An 11,144-nucleotide genomic window follows, 5' to 3' on the forward strand; every position below is an offset into this window, starting at 1 on the left:
TCACAGGCATACATCTTCATGGCTCCTGCTGCAGGACTGGGGCCAAAGAGGGAATGTGTGACTGTGTCAATGAGTGGCTGCTCACTCCCTCTCTGTGCACACCAAATGCCAGGAAATCGCAAAGTAGCTGCTGGTAGAGCAGGGCTGGGTGTGCACTGAAAAGTATAGCCAAGACTAAGACCCCGAAGGGGACACACCAAGCAGTGCCTACCTTGCATTTTTTACTTTGGTGTGTGGGAAACGGGCATTATTGGGTAGGGTAGGTTTATTTGGTGGGAAGCAATGCTGACTAAACTTATTGGTGATTAGAATGAAATATGTCTACGCTATGACCAACAGGCCGCCAAAGAATAGACTGTGATCACAAGAGGATTCAAGAACCATATCTACAGAGGCAGACACTGACTTGGGATCCTCTTGAGTTATCTGTATTTTCTCTTTAAAATGCTAAAAATATATATTAAAAAAGGACATCTACTGGAACTCAGAGCTAGAGATCTCTTCAATAACCCCTTCTATTATTAAAGAGAAGGAAAAATAAAGTGTTCCTTGGACACCCAGTCACGCTGTGTCACTATAAATCAATTCCTATAAAAGAAAAATGTGAAGTGGTCGTAATCATGACCTGATGGTATATGTTTTAGTCTTGCACTCAGAGTTTTCAGTTATGTGCACTTTTCTTCCACCCTAGCCCAGCATGGCATCTGGTTTGTCTTAATAATACTAGCCCCCTTCAAATGCTTTAATATACAGCATATATAATATAATATACAGCATATATATGTGTATATATATATGTATGTAGCATATCTCAGACAACCTGAAAAGTGTTTTCTCAGATTCTGTCCTTTCCCTTAAATTCAGGACTGGCTTGCAGGGAAAGCCCTGCTGTGTTTGGAATAGTCCGTCCTGGCTGCTTTTTTTGACATAGTCCAGACTTTTGTATTTAATCAACTTTTGTTTAAATTGCAAATTGATGTTTGTTTCAAATTGTAGCCCCTCTGGCTAAGGCACTTGGTTGTAATTTAGAACTTATACCAATGTTGGCCATAGCCTCTTTATTTGGGAATGGACTTTCCCTTATAAAGGAGAAATGCGAAGCCTATGAAATGCCCAATCCTGAACCATGCTCTATTCCCTTTTTGCCCTAGGAAAGCAGCTAGCTCTTCCTCTTTGCAGGTGATCTTTTACCAGCTGGATGTAGATTAGAGTTGCACTAGGAAGGTGCCACTGTGGTTAAGGCATTAGAGTGAGAGGGAATGAGAATACTAGTTCCTTTGCCTTGTGTATTTATATAAGTTTTCTAGCCGTGGTCCTTTTCTCCCTCTGGGTACAAACAACACCTTGTACAGCAGGGTGGGACCTTGGTCTTGGTTAGAGCCTCTAAGTACCACTCTAAGATAAATGTTATCACTTTCTCCTTGTGACTCACTTGTCTGTAGTAAAATACATTCTCGTGAAAGACAGGTGTTTTGTCATAAAGGGAAAACTGTCTCCAGGAAGTAGAGACTCTTTCTGCCTCAATGTAATGTCAACAGAGCCATCCCAGTAAGAAATGCCAGAGTCTAATTAAAGGACTACTTACAGTAGCTACAGATTTATTGCCATTCGACTTCAACCTGGCAGTCCAATCTTTATTGTTGTCTCAGTCACAAAGCTGAGGACTTTGGAAATGTTGTCCGTGTTTGATAAATAAATGCCACGTGATTTTAGTCTTCCTGCACATTTACTTTCTCTTGTCTCTCATTTTGGTTCTTTATCTTATATTTAGTGAGGACAGGTTGGCCAGCACTCTCCAACTTAGAAGCACTGGTTATTCCATTCTTCTTTTCTAAGGTTTACATCATACCTGCTAAGTTTGTAAATGAAGTTGGCAAAGGTACTCTACAATTCCTTTGTGCCCTGTTTTTGATCACTTGACAAGACATCCGTGTGTAGGCGAATGTCTCCATTATGAAACAAAATCCTGTGATTCATCAGTATGGCTAAGAGCACTTTAATTTCCTCATCGTATAGCCACATGCAGCTGTCATTTTCAATTTCTGCAATGAATGTAAGGCGCATTCCTGTCTGGGTTTTCCCTGGAAGAAAATTCCTTTCATCATCAATAGCATCCAGAATATGACGCCTTTTAGCATATGCAGTGCTTGTCTGTGTGCCTGAAACCACAGCAGTGATGCAGATCATTTTCTGCTACGTTTGCAAAGTTTCAGTGATTTCCACTGCCTCAGCCTCACTTCTCAGATCTTTGTTTTACCATAGTTATGTCCCCGTCTGCAGTGTGGGAGTGAGAGTGGACAAGAGAAATCAGATGCAATGCAGAAAGACTTCTCCCTTTATTTCATAGCTAATATACCTTCATAAGCGCACATGAAAGCATAGATGAAAAATAATCTAAATAAAAGTTATATCCCTGCAGGAACAGAAGGTGGCAGAAGAGATTGCTCTGAGTCTGTTTTTGGAATGGTACAAGTATCTGGAACATTATTTCTGAGTTTAAAAGATTCCCTTTTTCCTTTGCATGTCATCAGTTTTGTACAGACAATTCAGTGACGAACAATAATTTCTGGAGTTTATGGGATTTTGGTATAATGCCTATTCTGATAACTCCAAAAAGATAGCATCTAGGCTATGAATGCACTCACCTTGCTAACAAGTTCTGTTGTTATAACTTTGAGTTTCGATTATGAATCAGACATAAGCTTTTGTTAATTTTACAATGCTTATACTACATAAAATATTTTAATGAGGTGGAATTATGCAAAGCTAGGCATAATGCAGCCCTCTTCTTGTTTATACCAGTCATTCACTGATGACTTTTCTTTACAATATAGCTAGGTGGTAGTTAATATGAATGCCACTTATCAAGAACAGATTCAAAGACACAGTAGTATAACTAATCCTGAGATGCCTATATGTTAGGATTTCAAATGTAGGCAGGAGAAAATTGTCTTTTTTTCACACTGATTATACGTTGTCAACCGTATTGTGTTTCCAAGCAGAATTGCTTCTCCATAGTTTGCAGTGCTGATAATCTTGCCTGATTCTGCATTTTTTGGGTTTCTAAGAACCCATTGCTTGAATATTGCACGCGGGGGGCATGTAGATTGTCCAGCCAGAGTCTATCAAGTGCTGGATGCAGCTGCTAATGGAAAGAGTCAAGGCAGTAGAGCACACAGCAGTGTACCCTCATTAGCAACAAAGGCCATTGCAAATGCATCATCCCCGTGCTTCATGAACTCCGCCACCTCCTGTCCCCTCCACACTAAACCATACTGTAATTGAGAAATAGATGTTGGAGAAACTGCCTTACTCTGCACAATCTGCCATGACAGCTACACTTCACTGGCACAGGGTTCCCAGGGTTTGTGCTCCGTAATTTTGAGGCACTTAGACATATAATTCATGAATTAAATAGGTAGGCAGACAAGGGAACCTATGAAGACTTTGCATTCTGACCCAAATACACACCTAAGGGCTCCTATCCTCCATGTACAAGTTACTGCTGGGAGGTATGTAAACAAATACGGTACCAGTAGCTCATGCCATGAGTCTTGTTTTGTGGCACAGTTGTTGTTATTTCTTTCAGAGTATCTAACTTAACTCAGGGTTTTAACTTGTTCTGGAACCTGTTTCTAGTGACCTCAAGGGGCATCAGAGTGGCTTTACTGTTGTATGCAGTTTCATAGATTCATTGATTATAGGGGCTGGAAGGGACCTCGCAAGATCATTGGGTCCAGCCCCCTGCACCAAGCAGGAAAGATAACTCGGGGGTCAGGTGACCCCAGCGAGGTGACTGTCCAGTCTCCTCTTGAAGATTTCCAGGGTAGGTGATTGCACCACCTCTGGAGGGAGCTTATTGCACAGTCTGGACACCCTGACTGTGAAGAAGTTTTTCCTAATGTTGAGCCTGAATCAATCTTCCAGGAGTGTGTGGCTATTACTCCTAGTTTTCCCATGGGTGCCCTGGGGAACAGTTGCTCACCGAGCTCCTGCTGTACTCCCTTAGTGTAGCAGTAAGCTGCTACCAGGTCCTCTCTCACCCTTCTTTTCCCCAGGTTGAAGAGTCCCAGGTCCCTCAGCCTTTCCTCAGATGTCTTGCCGTGCGAGTCTCTTATCATATGGGTGGCTCTTCTCTGGACTCTCTTAAGCTTTACTACATCCTTGTTGAAGTGCAGTGCCCAGAACTGGACGCAGTACTCCAGCTGCGGTCTCACCAGTGCTGAGTAGAGTGGAAGAATCCCCTCCTTGGTTTTGCTGGAGATGCATCAACTGATGCACGCCAGGGTATTATTTGCTTTGCTGGCTACAGCATTGCACTGCCGGCTCATATTCATACTGTGGTCTGTTATTACCCCCAGACCTTTTTCATTCATGGTGCTGGTCAGTTTGGTGCTGCCAAGCCTGTAGGTGTGTTGGGGGTTGCTCATCCCGAGGTGGAGCACTTTACATTTCTTGATGTTGAACTCCATCAGATTCTGATCCACCCAACTTGCCAGCCTGTCTAGGTCCACCTGTATCTGTAGCCAATCTTCAAGCGTGACCACGCTTCCCCATAACTTGGTGTCATCCGCAAACTTGGCCGGTGAGCTCTTCAACCCCACATCCAAATCGTTAATAAAGATGTTGGAAAGTATTGGACATCTTTATCAATGATTTGGATGTGGGGGTGAAGAGCTCACTGGCCAAGTTCACAGACAACACCAAGTTATGGGGAAGTGTGGTCGCGCTTGAAGATAAGCTACAGATACAGGCGGACCTAGACAGGCTAGCAAGTTGGGTGGAGAAGTTACTACAGGTATCTTGTGGTGCTGAACAATTTAATTTTCTCTCCAACTGGAAAGTTAAAATGACTCCATTTGGCAAGTAGGTTTTCTACCACCACCTCTGACCTGATGAGACTCTGAACCTATTGTAGATTTGGGCTTCTCTTGGAGAGTGTTGATGGGTGTGACAGGAGAGAGGAGGTTTAATTACTGCAAAGAGCTCTAACTTCTGATAAGTGGAAGCTGCTCCCTGTCTGATCTCTGAGCCCAAATCCTTACACAACTGTTATCAATTGTAAAACAGTGCTGGGTTTCAGTGGGGTCAAGACACAGGTAAAGGAAGTAGGGGTTCTGGAAGTTTTCTCCTGTAGAAAACAAGCATACTACAGAAGACTAGAATGCAAATATGCTGAGGCAGGTTTGCTCAAATTATGTGTGGGTTATTTGGTGGAGGAGAAGGGATATTAAGGAATGAATCCATATTTAGTCTCCTGTTTATAGTTAATATGCTTGCATGAAAATGAGTGGTATATCACCCCCTTAACAGTAGGAAAAGAGGAGGTGGAACATGGAAAATAACAATGATTCCCAATGAGGTCTACCTTGATTAAAAAAATTAATGAGTTCCTTTAGTTTTCAACAGGAGAATACTGTAATTATGTGCTGTATTCTTAACTGCACAAACTACCCAGCTCCACTATCAGTCATGCACAATATGGCAGGAGATCCATCGCGTCTGAGATTCATGGAGATACTTTGAACCTGGCAGAAAGGTCTATGAGTTGTCATTTCATCTGCAGATTCTAGACTCCTCTGCTCTTGGCCATCTCAGTTGATCGCCTCAAAGTTCGTTAGTCCAGGCAAATTTAACAACAAGAGTCAGGGAGAATCTAGGGACCTCCAAAGGCTAATCCTCTAATTTCAGACCAGACTCTTCAAATCTTGCACGTGGAAGAATTTGCGTCTTCTTCACCTCTGTCCAGAGAAAATACTGACATATATTGGGTACTGCAATAAAATACTGCTTCAGGACAAATCCATTTTAAGTACTCCTAATACCATTTCTCAGAGCAAGTGCTCTCAGCCTGTGGTCATAATCCAAAGAACCACAAACAAGTATCAGGAACCACTCACAGCCCTTTTCATTTTTTCAAATGTGAAGTGATTCTGGCTGCATGGATATAAGTTTCAGGGGGCATGCAGTTTCTAGTTCTCAAACTTTTCCTTTCTGTATGTCTGTGCTACAGCTGTCACAGAAACCTCATAAGGATGGACTTTTGGGAAGGGGTGTGCTTAAGCAAGTGGGGAGTCTTGTGGGAGCCAGCACTACTCTAAGAGAAGAGGCATCTGGGCTGTGGGCTACCATGTCTACAAAGGAGCGACAAAGTGCCTGTTCCCCAGCAATGTGTTAGAGAGGAAACAGTGCTGCGGCCTAATTATCTAAGGGAGGCTAGAGAGCTGGAGTCCAGATACCTAGAGATGAAACACAGCAGCCTGGTGAGTGCCTGGCTATGGGAACCTGAACTAGGGATGTAGCACCTTTTGCATTGGCAGAGAGAATGCAGCGCTGTGATAATCTTACTGAGCAGGATGTGGCAGCATGCAGATAATTTGCCTTTTTATTAGTATAGGACTTCAGGAAAGATTTCCAAAAGTAAAGTATTCAGCTATGTTTTAGATGCAACAGTGAAAAAAAGAATCTGTATCCAGATCCTGTCCCTGATGTAGTCGAGGAGAACAAGCAGGTCCCTTCCAACAGGGCTCAAGCATGTGCCTGAAGTCAATAACTAAGCTGCCAGACCTGGGTGCAGAAACACAAGTAGTTTGTAGGTCTTGTGCACACGGGTAATCTGGGTTTGTTTTGCTTCAGAAGACATTCGGAAGTTAGCTCAGGGCTGTATCACACATACTGTGCTCAATAGTGGGAGGCCTGGGTCTATCTTGATTTAGTTGGTCAAAGTTAATTTGCATTACACTAGGAAAAAAATGAAGATTAGGTCAGGGAGTGTGGACACACCACACATTTAGAGTAGTGTAACTTATATCAGTTTGTACATTTGTGTCCGAAATAGCTAGACAACCAGCTCTCCAGAGGTAGCTGCCTGAAGAAGGCACTATTGGACTGCCTTGCCTTTCCCAAGGGTCATTTTTTCCCCAGGAGTGGAGTGACTTATATCCATAATAGTACAATTCTTCTCTGTGCCATCCTCAAACATACATGTCTGGCTGCATCATTAAACAAATTCTGGTTCTAATTACTTCACTGATCAGTCAGCTAACGTCCAATTTCTATGGATATTTTTGGTAGGAAAATGTTTTCAAATAAGTTGTATGGATGATGGAAAAAAATGTGGTGCATTTCATTAATGCTCTTTTAAAGATCCAAAGGTGTTATTCAATAAAAGGATTAGAACTGGCATTTCATATCACCTTTTTTAATAGACCTTCTACTGTATAATTATTTTATAAAGACCTGGGTTGCAGAGATTTCTTCTAAAACTGTCTGGGCTCACTATGAGTAGCAGCTTCAAAGACATTTTTTTTCATATACTGTCTGGTGTGTCAACCTGAGCGTAATTGCTTTTCCTTAAATGAATTGATAATTTTTGCCTTAAAAATAAATAGAATACCAGGGTAATTTTTTTTTTCTCTTTTGACAACATTAAGCTGAAGCTCAGGAAGACTCAGTGTAGGAGGTGTCCGTTATTTAATAAATCTGTTTTTCCTCTACCTGAATTTGTTTCTGAATAATATATTTTACCATGAAAAACTATTTTCATGACACAGATCTGAAATCTCCTAAGTAGTATCCCAGTTAGGGTGAAGTTTGCAATAAAATTAACTCTTTGCAGGATTCTGTTTTGCTAAGGTGACAATGGAGACTTATCTCGTGTCCATTTTAGTCCAATATGCACTTTGCATTCATAGATAACACAGCCACGGGCTGGGTAGCAGCCAGCTGAACCCACTGCCACAGCTTTCAGGGGAAAAAACGGCTCATATTTGCATACGACATAACATGCTTCTCAGAGTGACGGCTTTCAGTCAAATGGCACGGGCGCCCTTTGATCTTCTGAGATTCAGCTCGTCTAGATTAGCAGGAAATGGTAACGAACCATAACATGGTACAAAGGTGAAGGGCTTTTATAACCCTAATTAGTTTAGGGCAAAATCCTGAGGCTCTTTTCCAGTTTTTGCATCGTATGTATCCTGACAAAACTCTCAGGGACTTAATTTGGGCTAAGCTGAATACGGCCTAGGGTATTTGACCATTCATGGGGCAAAATTAGCTTTGAGATGTATAGTAGCTTTCTCTATCCTATATCATAAGCTTCTTTCTAGCTGCTGACACGTATTGTTGCACCATGCCACTTTGCACTTTCCTTTCCGAACAGGTTTTCCAAGTTGTCATTCATAAATGACTAGCCACATGGTGTGCCAATTTGCCGCTCTCCTCCCATTTCCCTTCAAGCACTTCCCCCTCAGTACAGCCTGACATATTAGTAGGGCATCATCCAGTGTCTTGCATTTGGAGGACAGAATGTGTTTCCAAGTACTGCCAAAAAGTGCAAGATTAAAAATCAGAGCACACGCGAGTTGTTTGTAGGACTTGGCATACCCAGCAGGGAGATTGCTCACTGAAGTGGTTGGCTACAAAATGAGGGCAAAGGTCTGGGTTGACTGAAGGGGGGGTTATCTCAGTGCAAATAACTGACTAATACTGATGATTTTACAAGGGGCTGCAGGAGGGCCTTAGTTAACCTCCTGGTCATGCTCGATGCTGAGCTCTTAAAGAGTGATCCTGGACAGCATCTCTTCTCATCACCTTAAGAAAAGTTAATAGATGTTGAAAATATAAATAGAGTTTCACAAATGTCAGTGTGAACCTATTAGCAAATTTTGCACTGTATATGAATGTGTTTTCCTTAGATGACAAACTTGTTTCAGGTTTATCAGGCACTATCCTATTGAGAAGTTTTTGCATGCTTCAATAAGCTACCTCAGTTCTAGAAGCATCACAGCTGGTCACAATGGGCCAGACCCTAAATTCCTTGCTTGTTTTCTAGTTGACCACATACAGGCAAAACTCCCATTGGGCATGATCTGCTTCCCACTTCCACCTGGAAATCATTCAAGTGACACTAGTGTGAAGATTTTTTCAGTGAAGAATCAGATCCCATCATTTTTGAAGCCTATACAAGCGCTAAAGAGGTGCTGACTCTAGTTCAGTAGTTCTCAATCTTTTAAGATTCAGGGCATCCCTTGTCAGGCACAAGGCACTGCTCCATCAATTTGTAAACCAAGCAGTACCCCATTTCAAAAACTAGTTGATTTATTACAGCACTTACTTCCATGCAGAGCAGCAGCCAAACATGGAGAACATGAGCCTGACCTTATCTGCTTATTCTCTTACACCTAGAGCCCGCCCCTATCTGCTCCCTGGTTGAGAATCACTCTAGCTGGCTGAAGTTGCATTGCTCTTCCTGGCAGGTCTGAGTATAAGGAAATAGTGTGATGACTATTGTCACGGAGCAGGGTCTCCATGGGTAGCCGCGATGCCCCTGGTGGCTCCGTGACCATGCAAGCTCTGCCCTGTGGGTGCCCTCTTGTCTTGCCTACCACATCTTGCTGGTAAAATAAATCAGGAGGCTGCCTATGGGCCTTTGCTTGGCCCCAGTCTGCTGAACCTCACTCAAGCTCACAGGTCTTTGGGCCCTTTGCTGGGCCTTTCTTCAGCATGGTACTGCACAGGAAACCTCAGACATTATGGACCAATTGCATGGCTCCAACCTATCCTTACCATGTCTCATGCATCACAAGTGTTACACAGTTGTTATACCCTCTGTTGAGACTTTGTCCTATTCAGACTCCACCCCTTTAATATAGCTAGGTCTTCTAGTCTAGACTCACTGTGTCAGGTCTGATTTTGAGGCACTAGCTCTCATCAATCTCCTCTTGTCACCAGGAGCCTGGCCCTTGTTTGCTGTGCCACTTTGGTGCTGGGGCTCTCCATCCCTCTGAAGCTGCACCCCTCTGGTGCTGGGGCGCTGCTCAATCGTGTACCCCCCTCTGAGGCCTCCTCCTCTCCTAATAGCCTCATTCCAGTCCACCGGTGCAAACAATAACACAAACATAAGCCCCTGGACTATAACGTAACCATAACCAAAAAAGACCATGCTCTGCCTCTTTAAGAAAGCAAACTTCTCCCCGTGTAGTATACCATGTGCCTCCTAGCCCTGGGTACCTATGGGCTCCTGGAGCCTTATTGCACGTGGAGGTAGCAAAGCAGGCAGCCAGATGCATGAGGCAGCTCTCTTGCACAGGAGCTCCTTCTCCTGGCAGTTGCCAGTCCCAGCCCTGAGCTTAAAGGTCTCCTGGGCCCTTCTTCCTTCTGGTGCCTGCAGGTACCAGCTAATTGCCTTATTAGCCTGTTACTCAGGCAACCTACAGCTGTGGAGATCTGCCTAGCCTGCCCCGCTCCTTTGCTAGGCTGCTTCTGCCCTTCAAAGGAGCAGGTATACTTTAGCACCCTGTGACAAGCATGATGAAAATGGTTCTAGCCAATGCCCTCTGGTTTATCTGTTGGCATAGTTAGGAGGTAAAGTGAATGTGACTTATTTTACCATTGCAAATAAAGATGTTAGCAGCATTAGCTCTTTGGATTGTTTGAATTATATCTATCAGGATAGCCATCTTTCCCCTTGTATACTTGTTTTGTGAAGACAACAGTGACTGAGGGATCAAGGTGTGTGTGTGTGGAGGAGCTGCTGTCTTTCAGTATGTAATGGATGATCTCTTGCTCTGCTATGATCTGTCTAGAGATGAAAATCAAAAGCGAGTAAGAATAAGATGGCATATCTGCCTCCCTGCTGCATCAGAAAAAACATCAACAGTAAACAGCTACCCATGAGAGACAGTATTATATAGCCAGCTGCTGGAAATATGAATCATTCCTTTAGCAGTGCTTATTTAACTGGATTGTGTGAGGCAGGGATAAGAGCAAAAGAGAACCAAAAACACCTAGTTGTAATTGCCAGATTTGCCACTGACTCGCAAGGAGAGCATGGGCAAGTTACCAAGTCACTTTGGGTCTCAGTTCCCCCTCTCTACAAGGGATGTAATAGTATTTCCGTATCTCATAGGATGTTGGATGGCTTGATTTGGTAATGCCTGCAGAACACTTAGAGATGATTGAGTCCCTATAGGATAAGTGGGAATTAGTACAGAGTTGGTTGTTGACTGAAGTATAAATTGGAGAACAAGACAAAGGCTTTAGTTTAAGAAATGCAACACACTACTCTTATTTTTCACTGAACATCAATCTATTAAGTTATCTGACCCACTGAATGACATTTTGACTCCGTTACTCATTTGTAA

The sequence above is a fragment of the Alligator mississippiensis genome, chromosome 8 (assembly GCF_030867095.1).
Source record: "Alligator mississippiensis isolate rAllMis1 chromosome 8, rAllMis1, whole genome shotgun sequence".
Taxonomy (NCBI): domain Eukaryota; kingdom Metazoa; phylum Chordata; order Crocodylia; family Alligatoridae; genus Alligator; species Alligator mississippiensis.